We start from the raw sequence: 27996 nt of genomic DNA on the forward strand, positions 1-27996 counted from the left end.
CCACAGAACGTGTCTTGGTGACATAACTAGCTTCATTTCAGAGTGTGTTACTAACTTCACAAAGGACTCTGCATTAGTTTGAGCTGAGGTGCAGAGTCCCTACCCCCTTAAAGGTCTCAGTCCTTGTGCCCCACTGCATGATGGGAGGTAGGGGGTAAAGCGGTGGCTGTTAGAGGAACCCTCGGTGGACTTGAATTTCAGAGGTTGCTAATAATAGCCTCGGAGGAGAAATCCAAATGGGTGGCTGGTGAAAGAAGAGGGTTGGCCCTGCCAACATGGGAAGAGAAGCAACAACTTTCCAAGGAGAAGGGGCTGGGGTTTGGGCTGTAGTGGGGAAAGGGAAGTGAAGTGGGGCCATTGACCCATTGGATGGTTGGAGGGCCTAGTGCACACAGTACCCACATTTCCTCCTCAAGGCCCATTTTATTATTCTGCTCTGATGAAACTGGAATGAGCAGACGCTAAAACACACCTGCTGGCCCACAAAAGAGTTAAGGGCCACAAATGAGGTGCGTCTTTCTGGACTTTTATTTAACTTGGACATCAGAACTTTTCCCCCAATGTTGTGTGGCAGAGTAATCCTCACCCAATATTAGGACCTGTGTCAACTGGTAATATCATATATACAAATATACTTTTCTATCTATTTCCTGAGATCCGCTTGGAACTGTAGTAGACCTTACTATGGTGCCCTTGAGTGGCTCTTTACCAGACTGCGGCTGCTGCCCTGCCCTGTGGCCTTTCCTTGCAGCTATACAGATCAGACCCTCAGTGGTGCCAGTGTGAGACTGATGATGTTCATCCACCCCACCAACCCCTATAATTAGCCAGCACAGGCTATCGATTCAGTTAGTTTTCCATTCGTTGGCCAATCGACAGCCCGTGGCTCAGACTGTGTGGTTACGGGATGAGTGAGAGAGAGGAGGGGACAGGGACTATGAGGGAGAGAGGGCCAGCGTCATGCTGCTCTCTCTAGTTTCTCAGTCTCCACCTGTGTGCTTACCACTTCATCAGGAGCCCACTGCTTTCTGGGTTGGCAACCAAAGCGAACAGGCCTCTGAGTGATGAAGTGGTCTTAAACACAACCCCCCCCCCCCCCCCCTTAAACCGTAGCTAACAGTAGCCAGAGAGTCTCTGCCCCATACACCAATCACTCAGTCAAAATGGACAAACCTCCACATGCAAAGGTAGCTGAGGGGACACCATGCTGTCCCGTTCCTTCCATGAGTAGGCTCCGTCTATTATGCACAAGTGTCCTTCAGGGAACGGTGCCGACTAGATAGCTGCTACGGCTCCACGCAGTGCGCTAGGCAGCCTGCAGTCAGACTGACAATGTACCATGCTAAGCCTTACCAATCTGTGACTGCCTCCTCGGTGCAGTATCAGTCTCCACAGCTTCGCTCAGGGCATGGTGACAGGGATGGTATAGGAGCCAGGGCCCGCGGAGAGAAGTGTTCATTCTAATGTCTTGAAAGCAACACAAGTTTTGCATTTTGTCCTGAGGGAACACAATTCCCAATGGTGGTTTGAACTGGCCTTTTTTCCTATGTAAACTCAGCAAAAAAAGAAACGTCCCTTTTTCAGGACCCTGTCTTACAAAGATAATTTGTAAAAATCCAAATGAACTTCACAGATCATTGTAAAGGGTTTAATAGCACAATTTTATTTGTCGCATTATTCACACACTCGGGCAACTTCAGGAGCCTACTTCTCTCAAAGCTGGGTGTGCGAGTTGTGTGCCTGGTATGTGTGGACTCATTGAAATAGAGTAGGCTGCCTACATGGATGGAGAATCACGTGGCAGTTAACTTCAATATGACATTAGACTGTAGTTTACTACAGTGCCTAAATAAATATTGATAATGGAATAAAGTGGGCCGTCGAACGACGGGTGCATAGGTTAGGCTACTACGGTGAGCAGGCGTGAGCAGGCGTAGCACCCGTTTCATTAAGTATTGATTACCCCTTTGTTTGTCTCTTTGTTTGTCTCTCCCTGCAAATCGTCAACCTAAGGCTATGTCCTTATGCAAAACGTGGCAAGTGTAGAAGTCATCTTTCTTGCCGCTTCCACTTCAGATTCCATACCTTCGAGATCAGGAGCTTGTGTGGCCTCAATTAAATAGAGTAGGCTATAGCCAAGGAAATGTACTTCCTAAATATGATTAGGCTATAGTTCACTACATTGATCATCCATATTGCTCTGTTTGAAAATCGGCGCACTCCTATGGGTCTCCCGGGTGGCTCGGTGGTCTAAGGCAGAGATTCTGGGTTCGAGTCCAAGCCGGCTGCGACCGAGAGGCCCATGGGGCGGCACACAATTGGCCCAGCGTCGTCCGGGTTAGGGAGGGCTTGGCCGGTATCCTTGTCTCATCGCGCACTAGCGACTCCTGTGGCGGGCCGGGCGCAGTGCACGCTGACCAGGTTGCCAGGTGTACAGTTTTTCTTCCGGCTGGCTTCTGGGTTGGATGGGCATTGTGTCAAGAAGCAGTGCGGCTTGGTTGGGTTGTGTTTCGGAGGACGCATGGCTCTCGAGTCCGTACGGGAGTTGTAGCGATGAGACAAGACTGTAACTACTACCAATTGGATACCACGAAATTGGGGAGAAAAAAAATTATGAAAATCTTCACACTCCTAAAAGCTATAAAGAGAAAAGGGCAAGTCTCCAACTCTGCTTCCCAAACTACATGTAGTATATCGGATGATATAGTCCAGTAATACTGAAAGCCTAATGTAAAATGGGCCACCTATTTCTCAAGTTATTTTAGCACATTTGATATTGCCTATAGGGTGCAAAATTGCTGGGACCATAGCTGACAAGTGAGCTGTATCACATACACCTAAAATAACACTGCAGGACTGCGATTTGGTTTGGGACCAGCTCTTCCAGTAGCGGGTGGGACTGCAGGAGCGGGCAGGAGCGGGATGAAGAAATCCGTCCCATGCAGACATCGTAAGCACGAGCTGACAATATTTGACTATTTTTGACTGCTGTCATATCGACACTAATTTTAAATACACTGCTCAAAAAAATAAAGGGAACACTAAAATAACACATCCTAGATCTGAATTAATGAAATATTCTTATTAAATACTTTTTTCTTTACATAGTTGAATGTGCTGACAACACAATCACACAAAAAGTATCAATGGAAATCAAATTTATCTACCCATGGAGGTCTGGATTTGGAGACACACTCAAAATTAAAGTGGAAAACCACACTACAGGCTGATCCAACTTTGATGTAATGTCCTTAAAACAAGTCAAAATGAGGCTCAGTAGTGTGTGTGGCCTCCACGTGCCTGTATGACCTCCCTACAATCCCTGGGCATGCTCCCGATGAGGTGGTGGATGGTCTCCTGAGGGATCTCCTCCCAGACCTGGACTAAAGCATCCGCCAACTCATGGACATTCTGTGGTGCAACGTGGCGTTGGTGGATGGAGCGAGACATGAAATGTGCTCAATTGGATTCAGGTCTGGGGAACGGGCGGTCCATAGCATCAATGCCTTCCTCTTGCAGGAACTGCTGACACACTCCAGCCACATGAGGTCTAGCATTGCCTTGCTTTAGGAGGAACCCAGGGCCAACATATCGTCCCACAAGGGGTCTGAGGATCCCATCTCGGTACCTAATGGCAGTCAGGCTGCCTCTGGCGAGCACATGGCCCCCCAAAGAAATGCCACCCCACACCATGACTGACCCACCGCCAAACCGGTCATGCTGGAGGATGTTGCAGGCAGCAAAACGTTCTCCACGGCATCTCCAGACTCTGTCACATGTGCTCAGTGTGAACCTGCTTTCATCTGTGAAGAGCACAGGGCGCCAGTGGCGAATTTGCCAATCTTAGTGTTATCTGGCAAATGCCAAACAACCTGCACGGTGTTGGGCTGTAAGCACAACCCCCACCTGTGGACGTCGGGCCCTCATGGAGTCTGTTTCTGACCGTTTGAGCAGACACATGCACATTTGTGGCCTGCTGGAGGTCATTTTGCAGGGCTCTGGCATGCTCCTCCTTGCACAAAGGCGGAGGTAGCGGTCCTGCTGCTGGGTTGTTGCCCTCCTACGGCCTCCTCCACGTCTCCTGATGTACTGGCCTGTCTCCTAGTAGCGCCTCCATGCTCTGGACACTACGCTGACAGACACAGCAAACCTTCTTGCCACAGCTCGCATTGATGTGCCATCCTGGATGAGCTGCACTACCTGAGCCACTTGTGTGGGTTGTAGACTCCGTCTCATGCTACCACTAGAGTGAAAGCACCGCCAGCATTCAAAAGTGACCAAAACATCAGTCAGGAAGCATAGGAACTGAGAAGTGGTCTGTGGTCACCACCTGCAAAACCACTCCTTTATTGGGGGTGTCTTGCTAATTACCTATAATTTCCACCTGTTGTCTATTCCATTTGCACAACAGCATGTGAAATTTATTGTCAATCAGTGTTGCTTCCTAAGTGGACAGTTTGATTTCACAGAAGTGTGATTGACTTGGAGTTACATTGTGTTGTTTAAGTGTTCCCTTTATTTTTTTGAGCAGTGTATATGACATTTTTGCTTTTGTGCTGATTTTCACTATTTAACAAGCACACTTGGCGCTTATAATGATGTTTAGGCTACTGTTTTTAAAAATTGACCGTGTGTTTTGCTGACTGTGCTGCTTTGTGGTATTTTGTACACTATTTTAAAATCAAAATAACATTTTACAGTGTTCTAAGACATATGGTTTCTGTTTCCTAGTTGGAACAAAAGCACTCCAAATAAAAATAATTGACCAGTCTGTTTTCGCCTACAGTTACAAACGAATGAAAATGCTATTTTATTATTATTTTTTTAACTAAAATTAATTATGTTACTTGACACCTTCATGAACACAAATGACTATTTTAGCAATAGCATATATGAAATATATTAATTACACCGTTAGCAGTCAGAATGTCAGCTTGAAGGGTAGGTCCCTCAAGGCCCTGCGGTTCTAATGTTAAGTGACTGATTGACCAGTGTGGTTTCAGTGAACGTGCCGTGCCCTCTGGATGGGGTTTGATAGATGAGATCGTTAAGCTAGTTTGCTTAAAGGCCAGTTTCCCAGACACAGATTAAGCTCAGTCCCCGGGAGGGCTAGGGTCAGTCTGTTATATCTGGTGTAATTCTCCTGTCTTATCTGGTGTCCTGTGTGAATGTAATTATGCTCCCTCGAATTCTCTCCCTCTCCTCCCGGAGGACCTAAGCCCTAGGATCATGCCTCAGGACTATCTGACCTGGCTACCTCCAGTCCACCTGGTCGTGCTGGTACTCCAGTTTCAACTCTTCTGACTGCGGGCTTTGGAACCTTGACCTGTTTCACCGGACGTGCTACCCTGTCCCGAACTTGCTGTTTTTGACTCTCTACCGCATCTACTGTCTCGACCTCTGAATGCTTGGCTATGACAAGCCAACTGACATTTACTCCTGAGGTACTGACCACCCTCTACAACCACTGTGATTATTATTTGACCCTGCTGGTCATCTATAAACGTTTGAACATCTTGAAGAACAATCTGACCTTAATTGTCGTGTACTCGTATTTCCAACCGGCGCAGCCAGAAGAGGACTGGCCACCCCTCAGAGCCTGGGTCCTCTAGGTTCCTGCTTTTCTAGGGAGTTTTTCCTGCCACTGCGATTCTACATCTGCATGCTCAATGGAGAATCTTCATTGAATGTGCTTTTAAATGAAGGACAGGCCTTTAAAACCCAGAGAATCGATATTTGATCTGTATACATGCATACATACATACATAATACTGCAGTGGATCTCCTCCTCATGGACTGCACCAGATTTGCCAGTACTTGCTGTGAGATGTTACCCCACACTTCCACCAAGGCACCTGCAAGTTCCTGGACATTTCTGGGGGAATGGCCCTAGCCCTCACCCTCCGATCCAACAGGTCCCAGACGTGCTCAATGGAATTGAGATCTGGGCTCTTCGCTGGCCATGGCACAACAGTGACATTCAGTGACATTCATGACATTCACACTGACATCAGTCTTGCAGGAATTCACGCACAGAACGAGCAGTATGGCTGGTGGCATTGTCATGCTGGAGGGTCATGTCAGGATGAGCCTGCAGGAAGGGTACCACATAAGGGAGGAGGATGCCTTCCCTGTAACGCGCAGCGTTGAGATTGCCTGCAATGACAACAAGCTCAGTCCGATGATGCTGTGACACACCGCCCCAGACCATGACGGACCTTCCACCTCCAAATTGATCCCGCTCCAGTGTACAGGCCTCGGTGTAACGCTCATTCCTTCGACGATAAACGCAAATGCAACCATCACCCCCGGTGAGACAACCGCAACTCATCAGTGAAGAGCACTTTTTGCCAGTCCTGTCTGGTTGATGGTGGGTTGTACCCATAGGCGATGTTATTGCCGGTGATGTCTGGTGAGGACCTGCCTTACAACAGGCCTAAAAGCCCCCAGTCCAGCCTCTCTCAGCCTATTGCGGACAGTCTGAGCACTGGAGGGATGGTGCGTTCCTGGGGTAACTCGGGCAGTTGTTGCCATCCTGTACCTGTCGTGCAGGTGTGATGTTCGGATGTACCGATCCTGCGCAGGTGTTGTTACACATGGTCTGCCACTGCTAGGATGATCAGCTGTCCGTCCTGTCTCCCTGTAGTGCTGTTTTAGGCGTCTCACAGTACGGACATTGCAATTTATTTCGCTGGCCACATCTGCAGTCCTCAGTAGAAAGGCCTCCTTAGTGTCCTAAGGACTTCATAACTGTGACCTTAATAACTGTGACCGTCTGTAAGCTGTTAGTGTCTTAATGACCTTTCCACAGGTGCATGTTCATGAATTGTTTATGGTTCATTGAACAAGCATGGGAAACAGTGTTTAACTTCGTTAGCAAACTGGTTTTTGTCCGAAATTTCGGATGAATGACGTGCCCAAAGTAAACTGCCTGTTACTCAGGCCCAGAAGCTAGGATATGCATATACTTGGTAGCATTGGATAGAAAACACTCTTGAGTATAACAGAACTGATATGGCAGGCGAAAACCCAAGGAATGTTTTTTTTTTTAGGTCACAGGCAATTTCAGTGCTAATTTCAGTCCTAATTGAAATACAAATAGATAGGAGCCAGATTGCAGTTCCTATGGCTTCCACAAGATGTCAACAGTCTTTAGAAAGGGTTTCAGGCTTGTTTCTTTTTAAATTAACAAGTAGTTGGAAGAACTACAACTTGTCTCTCATTAGAAAAGTGGCTTGTTGGTGAATGAGGTGCATGAATGAGGTGCGCGCTCTTCGGTATTTGTTCCCTATTGAGCATACTATTCTTCGTCTTAAATATTATCATTTATTTTGATATTAGAGTACCTGAGTATTAATTTTAAACATCCTTTGACTTGTTTGGATGAACTTTACTGGTAACTTTTTGGATTCGTTTGTATGCATGTTGAAAGAGAGGATTACTGAGATCATTGGCACCAACTAAACAGACCTTTTTTGATATAAAGAAGGACTTTATCGAACAAAACAACCATTGTATAGCTGGGACCCTTGGGATTGCATAAAGAGGAAGATCTTCGAAAGGTAAGTGATTTATTTAATCGCTATTTGTGATTTTGTGACGCCTGTGCTGGTTGAAAAGTATTTTGGTGTGGGGCGCTGTTCTCAGATAATCGCATGGAATGCTTTCGCCGTAGAAGCCTTTTTGAAATCTGACAATGCGGTTGGATTAACAAGAAGTTAAGCTTTTAAGTGATGTATGACACTTGTATTTCCTTGAGTGTTTTAATATTTCGATTTTTGTATTTTGAATTTTGCACTCTGCAATTTCACGGGATCTTGTCGTAGGTGTCCCGCTAGCGGTTCATGCGCCAATAGAGGTTTAACCTTTTCACAAGTACCAACAAATGTGTGTGATCATTCTACAGTGGTCCCTGCAGCGTACGCTCAAACTGGTTTGACTAGAACGTCCAGTCTGCATTTGAGCTAGGCACAAACACTTTGCACAAATGCTGTCCTTACAAAGCTATGTCCTGAATATGACCAGTTTATTTTTGGATGCAATGTTCTGACATTCACAGAAGTAACGACAGCATAACACAATCATCCAAACCGGAAAATGTAGGCTACATGCATCCTAGCGCTAACTGAGGAAAGATTGACATTACACAAGCGGTCATATTTAGATTAGATATCTCTCAGCTGACAGAAACAACTATATGAATTGGCTAATGGCAATTTACTATTTAAAATGCATCACATCACGGTTGAGCTCACCATTGATCAAAATAATTGAGTAAAACACTTTCTAGAAAACGAAAGTAATCCATCATGTTTGCGCACCTCCATTTAGTTTTTTCTAGTCAACCAAAGATAATAAGAGGAGACCTAGATGAGTTCTCTGTTTTGCAGTGTGTATATTGAAAGGGGTGTGTTGTTTACAATCATTCACGTCCCTTCATTCACTTCCGGAAGTTTACTTGAAAGATGAGTGAACCATTCCTCCACCTCATAACATCTTTGGTCTGACACCCCAGAATGCATTGTATAATGTCAACAAACAGCGCCACACATAGCTGGCAAATAGCTTAACATGAGCTCATTATAATCAGTACAACCTTCAAAAAGGTATTTTACACACATCATAGGTGTCCATTACAATCTATGCAATAATCGGAATGCATTATTTCTCACCAGTACTTGAAAACAAGTGAATAAAACTGTAAATGCATTATGCTCCATACATACGGTGTGCTACATTAGAAATGACAACACGACATACAGAAAATAAGGCACTTTGACAAGAACCTGTACATGTCCAGAGTTTTTATTTGTAAGGAGAACAACAATGAAGACCATGCGAACGCCAGCCCGATAATGTGCCAGTTCATGTAAGACTGTCCGTGTGAAAACGTTGATACAATCGGTAGGTTAACGCATAAAAAGCAGAAGGATGACCATTTCCAAATAATCTCTGACCTCTCGCCTGCAGCATGAAAAATGCAGACCGTGCCGCAGTCATAGAACCTACAGGCCCCTCAACGGTGTGCTTAGTCCCCTCCTGTTCCCTGTTCACCTACGACTGTGTGGCCGTGCATGACTTCATTAGGTTTGCTGACGACAATGGTGGTAGGACTGATCACCGATGATGATAAGGTCAGACCTGGCAGTGTGGTGCCAGGACAGCAACCTCTCCCTCAATGTCAGTAAAATAAAGGAGCTGATCATGATATTTTTGGGGGGTGGGAGTCACTTCAGAATGCATAAACAGGAATGCTTTCATAGGTTCTCCATTGACTGCAAGTTCACAAATAGACCGCCATTGCCCTCTGTTCTATTTGCTTGGTCTCGTCAGGATGCCACCTCCCTTGCCACACTTTCGCTGCCGCTTCCTATTTCGAGTCCCGGTGATTAGGGCCTGGTCCCATGAAAGCAGAAAATACAGAGCTGCCGCCTCGTTGAAGTAAACATTTTCACCCAAATTGAGGTTACCGATCGCTTTTCTGATGTCCAGAAGCAGTTTTCGGTCTTAGGAAATGATTGCGGAGACATTATGTACAAAAAAAGTTAAGATCAGCATAAAAAACACACACAAAATAACAGAATTGGTCAGGAGCCTGCAAAACAGTGACTATCCACTGCAGCGCTATCCTAGATTGAAATACACTAAAAACCCAGACAACTCAGGACCTTAATTCAGACAATGAGCACCTTAGTTTGTACAGCAAAAAAAATGTCATCCCTCCATCCTTACATCCCCTCTTGCGCTCCTCAGTTTTTCACAGACTCGTTCACTGTAGCTATTTTTATTTGCGTCGGTGTGACCTCTTATGTAATTGGTGGGAGGAGAACCCCGCTGCCGAGTCAGTCGATATTCCTGCTTTTAGAAGGGAGCGGTTTTATTAAGACCTGGGCCGGGGCACCGGGGATATGGAAGTATACTCGTGAAACCCCTCAAACACCATACGAGATCTGCTAGAGGTGTGGTGAAGTCCCATTTACCTGGGCGTTATGAGCTAATCAGGATGTGGGGGTGGAAGGAGGCGATTAGAAGAATATTGGTCAGAGATGTTGGGCAGAAGAATAGTTTTCCAGCTTTGGTAGATAACATCAGTATTGTAGTTGTCTGCTTTTATCTCTAAATTAGTGTTAAATACACAGTTTATTTTCTAGTTAGCTCTTATCAATATAGTGGTTTCACATTCAAAATGTTTTCACACTGGATTGAAATGAGTGTTTCCACAATCTCTATTATTCCACTAATATGAGGCCATATTCAATCCAACCTGGCAACAGTGAATGCCTGGGGAAAGACACAACAATAGTCTGCCTGTGCTGCAATAATGCATGTTTCAATTTACATAATCAGTAAGAGAATGACGTGTGAAACAACAAAAAGTTACCCAATTGGGTGTTCATTCACCTTCCTCACAGTACGGGAAGAGAATGTTTTTGTCCAATCGATGAAATGGCGCTTTTGATTGAATAATACCCTTTAGTGAATCCCAACTCCTGAACATACTGGCAGTTACCCTATTGATGAGCAGGTACTATGTAGGTGTATCCCACAAATCGCTGAGAACAGAGTTGGGGGGGGAGACTGTGGGGCTGCAGTTAGCGATGCCTCATGAATGCTTCCCCCGGAGCGATCAGGGTTGTCTGGCGGCCCCTATGTGGTCCTGTCCCATTTACTTTTGTCAGGTAGTGAACCTCATTGGCGTTGACATCAGCCAGTAGCAGAAAGGGACTGTTGCTGTTACGTCTTGGCTGCTCCATTTGTTTACTCATCTGTGGAGCTATTGTGTCTGGACTCTTTACTCATCTGTGGAGCTATTGTGTCTGGACTCTGTTTACTCATCTGTGGAGCTATTGTGTCATTTTCATAAGGTCTGAGCGAGCTGTCTCGCTTTTGCACATTGCACTCTTTTGGGGGTGGTGATCACTTTAGATTCAAAATGCTTTCATAGGATTTTAGGATGAGGAGCCAGCCAAATGAATTATATGCCTCTGGTACCATTTTAAAGAAATGAGCTTCTACAGTGAAAAGTGTGAGGGGTGCTACACATTATCTTTGAGATCCACAGACGCCCATCATGCCAGGGCTCTGCAAAGATTTATAGTGTGTCTTTGTGTCTCCACCATTACTCAATGTCCTCCTAGTGTTCCTTGCTGATATGTGTTCTGCAGACTGAGTCACCGGGTGTTCTGTATCACGGTGGGTTGCAGACAGTTTTCCTATCGGGTTGGAAAATTCCACCAGGGCATGTGTTAGAGGAGAAGAGAAATGATTTTGGGCACTCCAAAATGTGACTTTCTCCAGCCACAAAATGTACCAATTGTGTTGTATTAGCTTTGCAAGAATGTAAAGTAAATAAGTAGGCCTAACATACCTCTTACTAAGGGTAGAGCAGGCCGTAAGTCGTTCCTCTCTCCGGCACTCCGAGGCACGCTGCCATCAGATGTTACTGGAACATCTCCTTTCCTGTTTTTCTTGCTCTAGGAGAGTGACATTTTCTTTTTACCTTGCAATATAATTTTTTTTTTCTTCTTCTCCCTTCCACTTCAAAGTGCAGCTTTAGAAATCGAACCCCAGTCCTTTTTAAACCATCTCGTGCCACCTTTCGAACTGTTTATGCGACTCATTACTCAGCATTGTAATGGGAGTGTTTTTGTTTTATGTTTGGGTCAGCTCGACTGAGACGTTGTCGCACTGCACATGTTTTCTTTCCTAATAATTTATTTCTGTCAGGCATTTGACCGCGGAAGTGCTCATGTCCGTCCGGGTTGTATTTGAGGGGTTAATCCAGGCGACAGTCAGAGGCTGGGGGGGGCTGTGACTGGGTTCAATCCCTCCAGCATCCTGTCCCTCCATGACCCCAAGCAGACAGGCAGCCTTACCCAGGCAACACTCACTCCCACACCCACGCCACCGAGCCAGCCTGCTTCCTTCCTCTCAGGCCCTGTTTGTGAAGTGATATGTCACCCGGCATTGTGGGTCTTTTTTTTTTTTTATCATCCTCAAACAAGTCATTTCAGCAAGGGTGGGGGTTGGGTGACTATAACCCCTGACTGAAATGAATTCCTGCTGGGGTTCGTATGAGCAATGGAGTGCAACAATACCCAGAGCTACAGACCATTTTCTTCTTCCCTTTATTACATTGTCCCTTGCCTTGAATGGGTAAACCTTGTTTTTAGGGCCGCCTCCCTGTTATGCAGAGATATTTGTGCTGGACGGTACAATAGGTGCCCAGTTCATATTTCCGTAGGATCTTGTTATTTCCTCCCCTGAAGCTAGGTCACTTCAAATGACTGGGGTGAAACAAGAAAACACCAACTTCTCGACCAACAGACTCCAATGCAGACCAAATAAACTATGTAAATGAGTACAGCTGGACTTTAACACAATATTGATCCATCTTATTGTGTGTATGGAACTGGTAAGATACTGTGGAGGCATATGAGTGGTCTCCACCGGTTAAGGCTCCTGTGTGTTTTTTTAACACGATTTCGACAGACCGGGATATAACAGGGGTCTCAAAGAGTGGTATGTGCTTATAGACCTGGGAGCGTCCACTGGACCACAGACTCTGCACTTTTGTGTGTTCAGTAGTCTTTTTGGGGACTGTTTATTTCCTGCAGTGCGTCTTGGGTGCAGCAAATTGGGTCACGGGTGGAATCATGTCTCGTTTTTGCTCCTCCGCATCTCTTTTCCCATTCGCCTAGTTCAGCATACGCTGGCCCTGTTGGAGTACTTTTAACATACACTGAACAAAAATATAGAAACGCAAAATGTAAAGTGTTGGTCCCATGTTTCATGAGCTGAAAAAAAAAATCACAGAAAAAGACCATACGCACAAGAAGCTTATTTCTCTCAAATTGTGTGCACATATTTGTTTGCATCCCTGTTAGTGAGCATTTCTCCTTTGCCAAGGTAATCCATACACCTGACAGGTGTGGCATATTACGAAGCTGATTAAGCAGCATGATCATTACACATTGCACCTTGTGCTGGAGACAAAAGGTCAATTTAAAATGTGCAGTTTTTTTTGTCAAATAACACATTACCACAGATGTTTTGAGGGAGTGTTCAATTGGCACGCTGACTGCAGGAATGTCCACCAGAACGTTGAATGTAGTGTGAACATTGAAGGCAATGTGTATTGGAAGAGATTTCTAAATGTTCTTCACCCAGCATACACCCCTCCAACCAGACATGCTTTATCTACTCATTTGCTGGATGCAGAGTCCAACAGAGGTCAAGTGAAGGTCAAGCAAATCATAGAGAAAGCAGACTGTATTGCAATCATCTCTGATGGGTGGTCGAATATTTGTGGGCAAGGGATAATTAACATCATCTCCACCCCTCAACCAGTATTCTACAAGAGCACAGACACAAGGGACAACAGACACCAGTCTCTACATTGCAGATGAGCTGAAGGCAGTCACCTTGGACCACAGAAGGTATTTGCACTGGTGACAGACAATGCTGTGAACTTGAAGGCTGCTTGGTCTAAAGTGGAGAAGTCCTACCCTCACATCACACCCATTGGCTGTGCTGCTCATGCATTGAATCTGCTCCTCAAGGATATCATGGCACTGAAAAAAATGGATACACTCTACAAGAGAGCCAAGGAAATGGTTAGGTATGTGAAGGGTCATCAAGTTATAGCAGCAATCTACCTCACCAAGAGGTAGATATGGACAGCCCTATCAAGAGGATCCTCCTGGATGATGTATTTAGGGAGAGCGTGGTAAGCAGCCTGAAACTCCTGAAACCTATAGCAGTAGCCATTGCACAGATTGAGGGAGACAATGCCATCCTGTCTGATGTTCAGATTCTGCTTGCAGATTTAAGAGAAGAAATCCGTACTGCCCTGCCCACTCTACTGTTTCTCCAAGCAGAGAAAACTGCAGTTCTGAAATACATCAAAAATAATGAAAAAAATGCAGTTCTGAAGTACATCAAAAAGCATGAAGACTTCTGCCTGAAGCCCATACACGCCGCAGCATACATGTTGGACCCCAAGTATGCTGGCAAGAGCATCCTGTCTGGTGCAGAGATCAACAAGGCCTGCGGTGTCGTCGCTACTGTGTCTCGCCACCTTGGCCTGGATGAGGGCAACGTTCTTGGCAGTCTGGCAAAGTACACTTTCAAGCAAGGGCTTTGGGATGGAGATGCAATATGGCAGTCGTGCCAACATATCTCATCAGCCACCTGGTGGAAGGGACTTTGTGGATCTGAGGCTCTTTCACCTGTTGCCTCCATCTTCCAAGTCTCACCAACATCAGCCGGCTCAGAGCGCAACTGGTTCTTGTTTGGGAACACACACACCAAAGCACGCAACAGGCTGACCAATACGTGGGTTGAAAAATTGCCTGCCATCCGGGCAATTTGAGGCTTTTTGAGCCTAACAACGAGCCATCCTCAACAAGGTTGGAAAGTGACAGTGAAGATGAGGTCTGATGTTCAAGAGGTGGACATTGAGGAGGTCCAGGGAGAAGACATGGAAGCCTGAGAGGAAGACAACCAAAGCTTTAGTTTCTAGACTATCATTTTAAGTTGAAAAAGTTTTTGGGAAATGCGATGGATCATTGGGGTTCATTCAATATTCCCTTTTGTTGTTCAGTGAAATCATCCCATGTGAAGAGTTAATTCATTTAAATTAAAGTTCAATTCGACTATTTTTAAAATTTCTATTGGAAGGATTTAACCATCTGCAATTGTCTGTTTAAGGTAAAAGGTTTGTTTCGGTCTCCATATGATATGTTAAATGCAAAGCTGTAATAAAGGCAAAGGGTGGCTACTTTGAATAATCTAAAATATGTTTTGATTTGTTTAAACTTCTGATTACTACATGATTCCATATGTGTTATTTCATAGTTTTAATGTCTTGTGTGGGATAGTAGCGTCCCACCTCGCCACCAGCCAGTGAAATTGCATGGGGCCAAATTCAAAACAACAGAAATCCCATAATTACAATTCCTCAAACATAAAAGTATTTTACACCATTTTAAAGATAAACGTCTTGTAAATCCAGCCACAGTGTCCGTTTTCAAATAGGCTTTACGGCGAAAGCACACCAAACGATTATGTTAGGTCAGCGCCTAGTCACAGAAAACAATACAGCCATTTTCCAGCCAAGTAGAAGGCTCATAAAAAAATCAGAAATAGCGATTAAATTAATCACTAACCTTTGATCTTCATCAGATGGCACTCACAGGATTTCATGTTACACAATAAATGTGTGTTTTGTTCGATAAAGTGTGTTATGATCAAAAATGCAATGTCTCAAACAAACATCCGGTGAAAGTGCAGAGAGCCACATCAAATTACAGAAATACTCATAATAAACATTGATAAAAAATACAAGCGTCATGCATGGAAATATAGATAAACTTCTCCTTAATGCAACCGCTGTGTCCGATTTCAAAAAGGCTTCACGGTGAAAGCACACCTTGCGATTATGTTAGGTCAGTGCCAGTCACAGAAAAACATCCAGCCATTTTCCAAAGAAGGAGATGTGTCCGAAAAAAGGTCCGAAATAGCGTTATAAATATTCACTTACCTTTGATGATCTTGATCGGAATGCACTCCCAGGAATCCCAGTTCCACAATAATGTTTGTTTTGTTCGATAAAGTCCATCATTTATGTCCAAAAACCTCCTTTTTGTTCGCACCTTTAGCCCAGTATTCCAAATGCATAATGCGCGATCACTTGTTCAGACGAAATGTCAAAAAAGTTATATTACAGTTCATAGAATAATGCGCGATCACTTGTATAGAATCAATCGTTAGGATGTTATCATAAATCTTCAATAATGTTCCAACCGGAGAATTCCATTGTCTTTAGAAATGCAGCTACCTCTCGCGGGCGAGAGCGTGATCGGCTCATGGCATTCTGCCAGACCTCTGGTTGAAACAGCTCTCATTCTCTCCTCCTTCAACGTTGAAGCCTGACATCTAGTAGAAGCCTTAGGAAGTGCAATTCGACTCCATAGACACTTTATATTCGATAGGCAATCACTTGAAAAACTACAAACCTCAGATTTCCCACTTCCTGGTTGGATTTTTTTCTCAGGTTTTTGCCTGTCATATGAGTTCTGTTATACTCTGTCATCATTCAAACAGTTTTAGAAACGTCAGTGTTTTCTATACAAATCTACTAATATTTAGCATATTCTAGCTTTTGGGCCTGAGTAGCAGGCAGTTTATTCTGGGCACCTTGTTATCCAAGCTACTCAATACTGCCCCCCAGTCCCAAAGAAGTTAACAAGTAATGACGTAATTCAGGAGGGTTGAGGGGACGGCTGTCAGAGCCCTATTTACACATAGTCAGTTCCCTGAGACAATAGATCATCTTTGGGAGAGACCGATTTTTAAGTTAATTAATAAAGTTTTGGTGGCAATTATCATATTTTACATCATGGTTTGCCAAAGTATTAGGGTAGTGAATTGATGTTAGCTTCTGCTGTAAGCTAGCAAGAAATGTTAGCCTACAAACCTGGAAGTTACCGTTATCATCTTGCATTGTGAAGTGTTTTGTATGTTTTGCAAACCGTAATTAACTGTTAAAACATTTCTACATGCCGTGTTTCATTGTTGAAGTGTGCAAACGTCTCTGCAGAATGAGTGGCTAGCTAACGTGATGCAGCCGAGACTCCCGGTAGGGGCTAAGTGGAGCTGGCACACTGTGCTCTCGCAGTAAGGGGGACATCGGCTGCACTGATACAGACTTGATCCATGACACATTTGACATAAGAACTGAAAGTAACAAATTCAATTACCAAACCATTTTTCATGTTCTAGTATCAAAATTTCATATGAACACGTATTAAGCCATGATATATTTTTTAAGGGACACTTCGGTGTTTGGGTTAATTTCATATGAACACGTATTAAGCCATGATATTTTTTTGTAAGGGACACTTCGGTATTTGGGGTAATTTCCTACTTACCCAGAGTCAGACAAACTCATGGATATAATTTTTATGTCTCTCTGCGTACAGTTTGAAGGAAGTTGAAGGTAGCATATTATTAGCTTAGTGCAATATCTGGAAGTCTACTAGCCAACTCCTCTCAAAAGTAGGGAAATAGCCCTTCTAACTACTCCAAAGCTGGGTGGTTGGTCATTCATAGTCTTACAAAGCTATACATAGTAATCAATATTTTATATATTCATTCATTTGACTGATAATCCTAAGAAATTAGATTCTATCAATTTCCTCATTTGGGTTTTGCCTGCACTCTCTTCCTGTAAGACTTGTGGATTTGTTAACACAACTCCCTGGAGGCAGTCAGCTGTTACGTGCTCTAGTAGCTAAAGTAGCTATCTTTCTTGCTTATTGGCAAATAATCATAACATTTGATAAGGTTTTTTTATTCAGAGCCATATTTATTCAAGCCAGAATTTACTGAGGAGGAACTTGTGCAGTTTCAGAGCACGGAGAGAGGCTGAGTCAGCGTAGCCGGTAGACCAGGAGCAGTGGCGAGAACCAGGTCTAAGGGACTGGTGTTGCCACGCTCCGCAGTTGCACCTGACGATTGTTACTGTCATTGATTTGGGGAGCTTGATATCTACGTTGAAGAAAGCATCCCGCCCAGAAACTGTGTAACAAACCCTGAGGACTTTTCTGCGCTCATCTACCCTGGAGTTATAGAGACATTGTTCCATGTTTCAAAAGTAAACTAGAAGAAGCAGCCCATACCTTCAGGACCGACTACACAGCTGTCTATCAAGTCAGTGTTTTACTTGCTGTATTGTATTTACTTTGCCACCATGGCCTTTTTTTGCCTTTACCTCCCTTATCTCACCTCATTTGCTCACATCATATATAGACTTGTTTCTACTGTATTATTGACTGTATGTTTGTTTTACTCCATGTGTAACTCTGTGTCGTTGTATGTGTTGAACTGCTTTGCTTTATCTTGGCCAGGTCGCAGTTGTAAATGAGAACTTGTTCTCAACTTTGCCTACCTGGTTAAATAAAGGTGAAATAAATAAATGAAGTTACATGATTATTGCTTGTCCCAGCACACAGTGACAAAATGTAAAGGTCATCTATTGATGACTTTTGTTGAATCAAATTGTTTCTTGTTATGACATGATTTGTATCTAGGCACTCACGAATAACAATTTGTTCAGTCAATACAGGCTGGTTGCGTATCGACTGGTGTTGGAGTGGGCACTGAAGGGAGAAATACTGGGACAGAAGAGTATTGACTTCATGTGTTGTTTGTGCCATTCGCCACAAAAATCCCTTACCGACTGGAGTCTATATGGGATTCAAGGTTGGCAAAGGATGTAATGGGCCTATTGTAATTACTCTGATGACACAGACCGACCTTGTCAAACCAATTTTGTCAAATTACTCTAATAATTGCTGTTTAAACCACTATAACCTATTTTGTTAATGTTTCCAAATCACTGTAATATATGCCATTTGAAACAGTACCATATTTTTTGTAACTATCTACTATAAATTATTCATTAAAGTTTTGCCACATGAGATAGTGTTGTGTATGAAATATAGCGATCAGATAAATGTATCAGTAACATTTGAATACTAAAGGTAAATTGGTAAAAGCCAACAAAACATAGTCTAGACCTATGTAATGACATGATTAATGAACCGGCAAAGACAATTCTAAAAATGTTTACAACACAATACTGATAGTATAGACAAGGCATTCACACAATGGATTTTGTCAAAATAAAAAATGCTACAGGTTGATAATGACCAGAGGCTAACAAATGATGTTACATGAGCGTGTTTGTATTAGGTAGTATGCAAGGAGGACCATGTACATGGATACTGGGGGAGTTGTGGGTGTCAGAATAACCCCCAAGTGTCCTTGAATCTGTGTGCGTGATGCAATGACGACCACCTTGCTGGGTTTGGGAAGGGGTTATGTTGGCAGCCAGCCTCTTCCACAGGATTTGGGCTTCTAGTATTTGTCTATTCATCTCGCCGTGCTCCATCAGGTCAGTCCTGAATCTTTGAGTGGTGGGCTGATATGACTCTGCATTACACTAGCTGATGTTTCTGCACTACGGTAGTGTTTGATGTTGGTGCCTGTATATCGGGCAGTGTACACTGGGTGTGTGAGTGTGAATAGGATTGGGTGATATCCAGATTTCCATACCTTCATGGTGTGCCTGTGCCATCCCGGGATATACGGAATTACCGGCAGTGCACACAGGGGGCGCTATTTGTTTTTTCAAAGGTAACAAAAAAAATCCCTGAAAACATCAGTTAACAGAATGCTAAGAAAATCCTAACATGTACTGAGGAATTGCCATAGGTAAGTGCTAATGAGCGCATGCAAACATTTAGTACTAGGACAACCCAGCTCATAATATAATGCAAGTATCTCAAAACAAAGTTTACAGCACAAAACAAATATTCGATAGTGTCACACCCTGACCATAGTTTGCTTTGTATGTTTCTATGTTTTGTTTGGTCAGGGTGTGATCTGAGTGGGCATTCTATGTTACATGTCTAGTTTGTCTATTTCTATGTTTGGACGGATATGGTTCTCAATCAGAGGCAGGTATTAGTCATTGTCTCTGATTGGGAACCATATTTAGGTAGCCTGTTTGGTGTTGGGTTTTGTGGGTGATTGTTCCTGTCTCTGTGTTTGCACCAGATAGGACTGTTTTGGGTTTCTTGTTTTTGTTAGTTTGTTCATGCGAAGTGTTTTATTAAACATGAATCAAAATAACCACGCTGCGCTTTGGTCCGCCTCTCCTTCAAGTCAAGAAAACCGTTACAGATGGCATGTGTCTTAATCCACGAGGGGATTGTCTCTGCTGCTGTTACCAAGAGGCTTGATTTTGCAAGCTAATGTTAGCAAGTAAAACCCAGCTGGAGTGAATTTATTTGACACATCTTAGTTGGCCAGCTACACATCTTATAATTATTAAGTTAACGTTAGTAGTCAATTTCATGCAAGTGTAAATGATCACCTCACTTAAGTTGCGACGCAGGAGTGACTCACCCTTTGACGCCCCCGTTTTGCTCGTTGTGCTTTGTAAACAAACACGGACTGGGTCAAACAGCTGTTTTGGGGAATATATATTAATTAACCTGATGCACAAATAAAAAAAAAAAAATACAAATCTTAAAATGTACTAAAATGCATGATTAGAAAATCATACCCTGGGATACGGTATACTGCCAAACTCTAGCGTTAGAGAAAGCAATTTGTGTGCTTTTTTAAAATACATTTATTTTGTCTGGGAGTCATGCTGTGACCAAGGTCTCTAACAGATGAGCCCTGTATACACAAACACACATATTCACATCAATACTCAAAAAGCAAAACACAGTCATCGAAAAGAAATGTTACATTTATTCCGTAAAAAGGTCTTCAATCAGCCTTTAGAATTTCCCTAGAGCAGTGGTCTCCAACCTTTTTCTAGCATGAGAACGTCCTGAGCTACTCATTTACATTTAAACATTTTTTTATTGCTTTCAAATGGGCACATTCTTCTTCTCCTCTACCCTGCAACTCTTCCCCAGGTAAAATAATGTTGCTGACAAATATGGCCGCTCTGCTTCTAGCTCCTAAGCAACTTTTTTTTTTGTTATTTCTTACATTATTTGCCCATATATATTTTTTTTGTGTTATTACATACAGCCGGAAAATAACTTTTGGATATCAGAGCGGTGTTAACTCATTAAGACCAGGAATACGACTTTCCCGAATTGGATCCATTGTTCGTACTCCCCAGGGCAGATGTACTTACACTACCGGTCATATGTTTTATAACACCTACTCATTCCAGGGTTTTTCTTTCTTTTTACTATTTTCTGCATTGTAGAATAATAGTGAAGACATCACAACTATGAAATAACACATATGGAATCATGTAGTAACCAAAAAAGTGTTAAACAAATCAAAATATATTTTATATTTGAGATTCTTCCAAGTAGCCACTCTTTGCCTTAATGACAGCTCTGAACACTCTTGGCATTCTCTCAACCAGCTTCACCTGGAATGCTTTTCCAACAGTCTTGGAAGGAGTTCACACATATGCTGAGCACTTGCTGGCTGCTTTTCCTTAGCTCTGCGGTCCGTACACATGCAGAGATCATCCGTTCACCCACGCCGCATCCCACCAAAAGGGTCTGGGTCTTCCATTCCTGTGGTGGTCCTCATGAGAGCCAATTTCGTCATAGCGCTTGATGGTTTTTGCGATTGCGCTTGAAGAAACATTCAAAGTTTTGACATTTTATATATTGACTGACCTTCATGTATTGAAGTAATGATGGACTGTCATTTCTCTTTGCTAATTTGAGCTGTTCTTGCCATAATATGGACTTAGCACTATTTGGTCAAATACATCTTCTGTATACCCCCTACCTTGTCTCAACACAACTGATTGACTCAAACACATTACAAATGAACTTTTAACAAGGCACACCTATTAATTGAAATGTATTCCAGGTGACTACCCCATGAAGCTGGTTGAGAGAATACTAAGAGAGTGCAAAGCTGTCATAAAGGCAAAGGGTGGCTATTTGAAGAATTTGATTTGTTAAACACTTTTTTTGGTTACCACATGATTCCATATGTGCTATTTCATAGTTTTGATGTCTTCACTATTATAGAAAAGAGTAAAAACAAAGAAAAACCCTGGAATGAGTAGGTGTTCGAAAACGTTTGACTGGTAGAAAATTCCAGAGGCTGCTCCAAAACACTGCCGGCAGAGAAGAGGTATTCGGAGTGGACCTCTAGTCTGACTTAGGAGGCGTGCACACCATCCACCATTGCCGAGTATTTTACTCGCTAATATTCAGTCCCTGGACGATGAAGTAGACTAGCTCAGGGCGAGGATCTCCTTCCAGAGAGACATCAGGGATTGTAACATACTCTGTTTCACGGAAACATGGCTCTCTCGGGATATACGGTCTCCATTCATACAGCCAGCTGAGTTCTCAGTACATCAAACAGACAGGAATAAAGAACTCTCCTGGAAGAAGAAAGGCAGGGGTGTTTGTTTCATGATTAACTACTCATGGTGTGATTGTGATATCATACAGAAACTCAAAGTCCTTTTGTGCGTGGCTACACAGTCATGGTTGAACAGGGAGTACAGGAGGGGGCTGGGCACACTTCCTTGTGGGGCCCCTGTGTTGAGGATCAGTGAATTGGAGGTGTTTTTTTCCACCCTTCACCACCTGGGGGCTGTCCATCAGGAAGTCCAGGACACATTTGCACAGGGCCGGGTTCAGACCCAGGGTCCCCCGAGTTTAATGATGAGCTTGGAGGGTACTATGGTGTAGAATGCTGAGCTATAGTCAATGAACAACATTCTTACATACAGTTGGAGTCATTAAAACTTGTTTTTCAACCACTCCACAAATTTCTAGTTTTGGCAAGTCGTTTAGGAAATCTACTTTGTGCATGACACAAGTATTTTTTCCAATAATTGTTTACAGGCAGATTATTTAACTTATAATTCACTGTATCAAAATTCCAGTGGGTCAGAAGTTTACATACACTAAATTGACTGTGCCTTTAAACAGCTTGGAAAATTCCAGAAAAGTATGTCATGGCTTTAGAAGCTTCCGATAGGCTAATTGACATCATTTGAATTAATTGGACATGTACCTGTGGATGTATTTCAAGGCCTAGCTTCAAACTCTTTGCTTGACATCATGGGAAAATCAAAAGAAATCAGCCAAGACCTCAGGAACAAAATGGAGACCTCCACAAGTCTGGTTCATCCTTGGGAGCAATTTCCAAATGCCTGAAGGTCCCACGTTCATCTGTACAAACAATCGCACGCAAGTATAAACACCATGGGACCACACAGCTGTCATACCACTCAGGAAGGAGGCACGTTCTGTCTCCTAGAGATGGAACGTACTTTGTTTTAAGAAAAGTGCAAGTCAATCCCAGAAAACAGCAAAGGACCTTGTGAAGATGCTGGAGGAAACGGGTACAAAAGTGTCTTTATCCACAGTAAAACGAGTCCTATATCAACATACCCTGAAAGGCCGCTCAGCAAGGAAGAAGATCATACTTTTTGGAGAAATGTCCTCTGGTCTGATGAAACAAAAATAGAACTGTTTGGCCATAATGACCATTGTTATGTTTGGAGGAAAAAGGGGGAGGCTTGCAAGCCGAAGAACCCCATCCCAACCGTGAAGCACGGGGGTGGCAGCATCATGTTGTGGGGGTGCTTTGCTGCAGGAGGGACTGGTGCACTTGACAAATAGATGGCTTCATGAGGAAGGAGAATTATGTGGGCATATTGAAGCAACATCTCAAGACATCAGCCTGGAAGTTAAAGCATGGTCGCAAATGGGTCTTCCAAATGGACAATGACCCCAAGCACACTTTCGAAGTTGTGGCAAAATGGCTTAAGGACAACAAAGTCAAGGTATTGGAGTAGCCATCACAAAGCCCTGACCTCAATCCTACAGACAATTTGTGGGCAGAACTGAAAAAGTGTGTGCGAGCAAAGAGCCCAACACACCTGACTCAGTTACATCAGCTCTGTCAGGAGGAATGGGCCAAAATTCACCTAACTTATTGTGGGAAGCTTGTGGAAGGCTACCCGAAATGCTTGGACTCAAGTTAAACAATTTAAAGACAATGCTACCAAATACTAATTGAGTGTATGTCAACTTCTGACCCACTGGGAATGTGATGAAAGAAATAAAAGCTGAAATAAATCATTATTTCTCCTGTATTTCTGACGTTTCACATTCTTAAAATAAAGTGGTGATCCTGACCTAAAACAGATAATTTTTACTTGGATTAAATGTCAGGAATTGTGAAACATTTATTTTAAATGTATTTGGCTAAGGTGTATGTTAACTTCCAACTTCTACTGTAGATGATGACGCCGTAAGTCTAGGTCCGATTTTAGGAACGTCGAATGAATAATCTGCTTTCTACTTTTTGCGAGAAAACAAAAATGATCTAAAAGTTTACCCATTGACTCAGCTATAGGCTGGCAGAGGTAAGAGTAGTCAATTGGCTGACCAGGGTCAACGACACCACCATTTCTATCAAATAAATAAAAAGCCTGCCAAGTTCAATTTGATTTAAAATAATCATTGTTACGCATCAATGCATTTACTGTTTTCCAAACTTTAGAAGGATCACCAGCAGAGTCTGAGGGCTTAAAAAAGTAGCTTGATATAGCTTTCTTAATCGAGAGAGTACATCGGTTTCTCAGCTGTCTGAAAGATTTCCAACCTACTACAGTCAGTTTTTCTTGCTTTGGCCCTGGTCGGATTTCTCCTCTGGATGAGCTCAGATAATGCAGAAGAAAACCAAGGGTTCGATCTATCTTTGACTGAATTGTTTAAAAGAGGCGTGTTTATCTGCCAGAGGAATAAATATGGAAGATACATTTTCTAGAACCAACTGAACATCAGGACTACGGGAGACAGGGGTTTTCAATTCAGTGGAAAAATTGGCCATTTGTTTCCTTGTTTTTATTTAAAAAGCTAATTTATATTCTCTTCCTGAATTGGCTGCATTGAAAAGTAAATGGACCTCATGCTGCACCAAAGCTCTGGGTTAAACCATGGTGTTTATATAAATTCCTTCTAAATTCTGTTTTCTTATGTGCACATAATGTACAGATATGGTTGTGAAACCTTAATAGTAGCTTTCCAAATATTTGTGCTGTAGCTATAGTTTGATAAGACACATTGTGGTCCTTTCCACAAAAGGACAGGTGATGGAGAGAGAAAAGGAGAGTGGAAGAGAAATTGTGACAAGATGCTATGGAAGGGAGATTGTAATGGAGGGAGAGACAGAAAAAGAGAGTATAGGAGAGCGACTGAGGGATATATTGAGGTCAGCAGAGGGTGTAGCAAAGAGGAACAGCAATAGACATTGAGACTTATGTCTTTGCTATCTTTTCTTTCCTTTCTTCTTTCACCCCTAATAACCCTTCCCTTCTCTCTCCCTGTCTGTCTTCCTCTCCCCCTCTCTCTCCCCCTCCCCACCTCTATCAATCTCACCCCTCTCTCTCCCCCTCCCCATCTCTATCAATCTCACCCCTCTCTCTCCCCCTCCACATCTCTATCAATCTCACCCCTCTCTCTCCCCCTCCCCATCTCTATCAATCTCACCCCTTTCTCTCTCCTCCTCCCCATCTCTATCAATCTCACCCCTTTCTCTCCCCCCTCTCTCCCCCCCTCCCCATCTCTATCAATCTCACCCCTTTCTCTCCCCCCCTCTCTCCCCCTCTCTATCAATCTCACCCCCTTCTCTCCTTCCTTCCCTCCTTGCTCCACCCACCCTCTCTCTCACACATAGTGAGTCTTGACTTCTTGCTCACGAACACAGGGGTTACTAGCAGTAGTGGTGGTACTAGCAGCAGCGTTATGACAACGGTGGAGGGGAATGCCTCAGACTCGCAGCACTAGGGCCTAACTCACAGGAGGCAGGAAATGGTGTGTGTGTGCATGTGACAAACAGGAAGGTACAGTGGGGCAAAAAAGTATTTAGTCAGCCACCAATTGTGCAAGTTCTCCCACTTAAAAAGATGAGAGAGGCCTGTAATTTTCATCATAGGTACACTTCAACTATGACAGACAAAATGAGAAAAAAAAATCCAGAAAATCACATTGTATGATTTTGAATGAATTTATTTGCAAATTATGTTGGAAAATAAGTATTTGGTCAATAACAAAAGTTTATCTCAATACTTTGTTATATACCCTTTGTTGGCAATGACAGAGGTCAAACATTTTCTGTAAGTCTTCACAAGGTTCACACACTGTTGCTGGTATTTTGGCCCATTCCTCCATGCAGATCTCCTCTAGAGCAGTGCTGTTTTGGGGCTGTTGCTGGGCAACACAGACTTTCAGCTCCCTCCAAAGATGTTCTATGGGGTTGAGATCTGGAGACTGGCTAGGCCACTCCAGGACCTTGAAATGCTTCTTACGAAGCCACTCCTTTGTTGCCCGGGCGGTGTGTTTGGGATCATTGTCATGCTGAAAGACCCAGCCACGTTTCATCTTCAATGCCCTTGCTGAAGGAGGTTTTCACTCAAAATCTCACGATATATGGCCCCATTCATTCTTTCCTTTACACGGATCAGTCGTCCTGGTCCCTTTGCAGAAAAACAGCCCCAAAGCATGATGTTTCCACCCCCATGCTTCACAGTAGGTATGGTGTTCTTTGGATGCAACTCAGCATTCTTTGTCCTCCAAACACGACGAGTTGAGTTTTTACCAAAAAGTTATATTTTGGTTTCATCTGACCATATGACATTCTCCCAATCTTCTTCTGGATCATCCAAATGCTCTCTAGAAAACTTCAGAAGGGCCTGGACATGTACTGGCTTAAGCAGGGGGACACGTCTGGCACTGCAGGATTTGAGTCCTTGGCGGCGTAGTGTGTTACTGATGGTAGGCTTTGTTACTTTGGTCCCAGCTCTCTGCAGGTCATTCACTAGGTCCCCCCCGTGTGGTTCTGGGATTTTTGCTCACCGTTCTTGTGATCATTTTGACCCCACGGGGTGAGATCTTGCGTGGAGCCCCAGATCGAGGGAGATTATCAGTGGTCTTGTATGTCTTCCATTTCCTAATAATTGCTCCCACAGTTGATTTCTTCAAACCAAGCTGCTTACCTATTGCAGATTCAGTTTTCCCAGCCTGGTGCAGGTCTACAATTTTGTTTCTGGTGTCCTTTGACAGCTCTTTGGTCTTGGCCATAGTGGAGTTTGTGGACAGGTGTCTTTTATACTGATAACAATTTCAAACAGGTGCCATTAATACAGGTAACGAGTGGAGGACAGAGGAGCCTCTTAAAGAAGAAGTTACAGGTCTGTGAGAGCCAGAAATCTTGCTTGTTTGTAGGTGACCAAATACTTATTTTCCACCATAATTTGCAAATAAATTCATTAAAATCCTACAATGTGATTTTGTCTGTCATAGTTGAAGTGTACCTATAATGAAAATGACAGGCCTCTCTCATCTTTTTAAGTGGGAGAACTTGCACAATTGGTGGCTGACGAAATACTTTTTTGCCCCACTGTATGTACAAGGAGGGAACAGTATGGCTGCTGTGTGTATGAACAGAGCAATAAATGTATGCATGTGAAAAACAGGGATTAATGCTGGAGAGGCCAACACATTAATGGGGGTTGTGGAAAGTGGGCCAGTGGCCAAGTAGCCTAGCATGCCATATTGATTGCTGTGCCTGTAAAGGAATGTGTGTCTCTCTTGTGTGTTTCCATGCATTTGTGTCTGTCTTTCTGTCTACCATTCTATTTGGATACCTCTGTTTAGCAGCTGTATATTTGAATGGTTCCCACAAGACACTAACCCATTGCCACTAGCTACTAGTTGATAGCTCATCCTGACCTGTTGAACTAGGCCAGGGCTCGACCTGCAATCTATAGCCAACTCAAACCACCTCTAGCCCTGCTCCCACACCATCTAGATCAATGTTTACTAGTATAGATCCCAACCCAGTCCTCAGAAACCAGGTCCTCAGCCGTTGCACATAATTGAACGCACCCCATTAGCACACCCTATTAAACAAGTAAAGGGCTTGATGCTTAGTTGATTTGTTTAATCTGGTGTGTTAATGCTAGGCTGGAACAAACATGTACAGCTCTGCCTCAGAGCGTCTCGTTAACCTCTTATATTCATCAACTTTCTCTGCTGTGAATGTATGTGGCTGATTTGAAGGAAAAGCTTGCAAACTGTGTTTTCTCCAGGGTCAACCTGTCTCCTCCACTGAGACTGCTCTGTGTGTTTGTGTGTGAGCGAGAGAGAGAGCATTCAGATGCATCCTATTTGTAGCTCCGTTTATTTTAAAACCTATTCTGTGACATCCATGCAGTGTTGTGTCAATGGGCCTAATTTATTAATCGTTAGTTGAGCATAGGGCTGGGCGTAATGGTCAAATTCTTATATCCCGATATAGGTCATTTCATATCCTGATAACGATACATATCACGATATAGCACATTGTCTGTAAATTCAATGAATAAATAGTTTATATAAAATGTGGTCACATGTAAAGGCCTAT

General features: G+C 43.3%; 1 protein-coding gene across 4 annotated transcripts in view; it reads left to right on the forward strand.

The window, feature by feature from the left end:
• LOC110521032 (MAP/microtubule affinity-regulating kinase 3) overlaps positions 1-27996 on the forward strand; it is a 141490-nt gene that overhangs the window by 22894 nt on the left and 90600 nt on the right. The gene's annotated exons all lie outside the window — the stretch shown is intronic.

This window comes from Oncorhynchus mykiss, chromosome 4 (genome assembly GCF_057628025.1).
Source record: "Oncorhynchus mykiss isolate SJ-2025 chromosome 4, ASM5762802v1, whole genome shotgun sequence".
NCBI classification, from domain to species: Eukaryota; Metazoa; Chordata; class Actinopteri; order Salmoniformes; family Salmonidae; genus Oncorhynchus; species Oncorhynchus mykiss.